General features: G+C 41.5%; 1 pseudogene; it reads left to right on the forward strand.

The window, feature by feature from the left end:
• The first annotated feature begins 818 nt into the window (after nt 1-818).
• LOC110317125 lies at nt 819-2,148 on the forward strand (annotated as a pseudogene).
• Nucleotides 2,149-2,425: the final 277 nt, after the last annotated feature.

The following is a 2,425-nucleotide window of genomic DNA, read 5'->3' on the forward strand; positions in this document are numbered from 1 at the left end:
CACATTCAGGGTCTGTTTTGTAAGAAATAAAAATTATGTCTTTGAATTTTTTTATCTTGCCTCATTTAATCTCTTTTTTAATAAATTAATCAATGTATTTATACTAAATTATCCACAATATAAACATCTAATTTTTTGCTGTACATTTATTAACTTTCTCATGATCCACACATTTGTACTTGGCATGTTTAGAATTTTTGTTTATGTACCACACACACAGACACACATATACACACACACACACACACACACACACACACACTCACACATATCCTAGGAATTTAGTCTAAATACCCTTAAAAAATACTGAGCCCTCAGAATTTGGCTAATATCCACTTATTCATGCTATGTATATACTTGTGGTTTCAGTAAGCAAGAAAACAAGCAAGCTTTGTTTTCTTTAACTATTATTGATATCTCTCTATCTCTCCATGTCTCTCTCTCTCTCTCTCTCTCTCTCTCTCTCTCTCTCTCCACATTAATGTATAAATGCAACCTTATGAGTCCAGTTTTGTTGTGTGTATATGGTTTTAGGGATGAGCTGTATGGATGTTTTAATATGAATGTCTTTTGTGTGTGTGTCTGTGTATGTCTGTGTGTTCGCACATGAGGACGTGCATGGGCATGTGTGTGTATACAAGATTATTCCAGTTGTTTCACTTTTACTTATTTTGAAAGTAAAAATTTTCGTGACATTATGGATTTCGCCATTATCATAGATGGACTCTTAAAATTAAATACTACTGTAGTTTTAAAAATGTATAAAAATAAGAGCCCAGGCAGCAGCAGCAGCGCAGACGGTATGCAGGTGATTGTTTTGCCTGGTGCTCAGTCTGCTGAGCTGTACCTTCTTTCTATTAGTCATCCTCTAATGATGATGTCATTGAGTTAACAGCATCAAATTTCAACAAAGAAGTTATTCAGAGGAATAGTCTGTGGCTTGTAGAATTTTATGCACCACGAAGTGGTCATTACCAGAGGTTAACACCAGAATGGAAAAAAAAAAAAAAAAAAAAAAAAAAGCAGCAACTACATTGAAAGATGTCGAAGTTTGTGCAGTGGATGCAGATAACTATCGGTCCCTGGGAGGCCAGTATGATGTCCAGTGAGTTCCTACCATCAAGATATTTGGAACTAACAAAAACAAACCAGATTACCAGGGTGGCAGAACCAGAGAAGCCATTGTAGATGCGCCTTCAGTGTCTTGCTCCAGCTCGTAAAGGATTGCCTTGGTGTGCAGAGTGGTGGGCACAGTTCTAAAAATCAGGGAAGAGGTGATAGTTCAAGTAAGAAGGACATGGTAGAGCTGGCAGATGACACCTTTGTTAATAATGTCCTTGACAGTGAAGATATTTGGATGGTTGAGATTTATGTTCCATGGTGTGGACACTGCAGAAACTTGGAGCCAGAATGGGCTGCTGCAGCCTCAAACATAAAGGAGCAAACAAAGGGAAAGTGAAACTGGCAGCCGTGGGTGGCACCGTGAATGAGGTTCTGACCAGCGGATAAGGTATTAAAGGATTCCCTACAATCAAGATATTTCAGAAAGGCAAGTATCCTGTGAACTATGATGGTGGATGGACACGATCTGACATAGTGTCATGGGCCCTGGATTTGTTTTCTGATAATGCTCCACCTCCAGAGCTGCTTGAGCTAATTAACAAAGACATAGCCAAGAAGACATGGGAGGAGCACTGGCTTTGTGTTGTGGCCTTGCCGCCGCCTAACTTCCTGGACACTGGAGCTGTAGGTAGAGAGTCTTACTTGGAATTTCTGAAACTGGCTGCCAAGTAGAAGAAGGAAATGTGGGGGTGGATGTGGACAGAAGCTGGAGCCCAGTATGAACTGGAGGATGCACTAGGGATTGGAGGGTTTGGGCACCCTGCCATGGCAGCCATCAAGATGCAATCAAGATGCATAACAAGATGAAATTAACACTTCTCAAAGGGTCTTTCAGTCGACATGGCATCAATGAGTTTCTCAGGGAACTGTCTTTTGGGCATGACTCCACAGCACCTGGGAGGTGTGGTTCCTTCCCTACTACCACTGCCAGGGAGCCCTGGAATGGCAAGGAGGGTGAGCTTCCTGTGGAGGACGACATTGACCTCATGATGTGGAGTTGATAACCTGGAGAAGGATGAGTTGTGAGGGCCTCAGCCCAGCCTTTAAATCAGGGAGTGAAATCAGCCTTTCATTGGGAGTGAGCAGTTTTCCAGCAGTGAATGTTCTTCTGGCCATTTGTCTGCAGATGGACTTTTCTGAGCAGCACTTGCTGGCCAATGGAAATTGCCAACAGTGAACCTCAGCATCTCAAGAAAACACTGAAGAATTCTGTGAATTTTAGCAGTGAATTGGATTGTATTCTCTGGCATACTTTGAAGAAAACTGGACTATTGAAACAACTTCTTCCCTTCTGACTGCTACT

This window comes from Mus pahari, chromosome 2 (genome assembly GCF_900095145.1).
Source record: "Mus pahari chromosome 2, PAHARI_EIJ_v1.1, whole genome shotgun sequence".
Taxonomy (NCBI): Eukaryota; Metazoa; Chordata; class Mammalia; order Rodentia; family Muridae; genus Mus; species Mus pahari.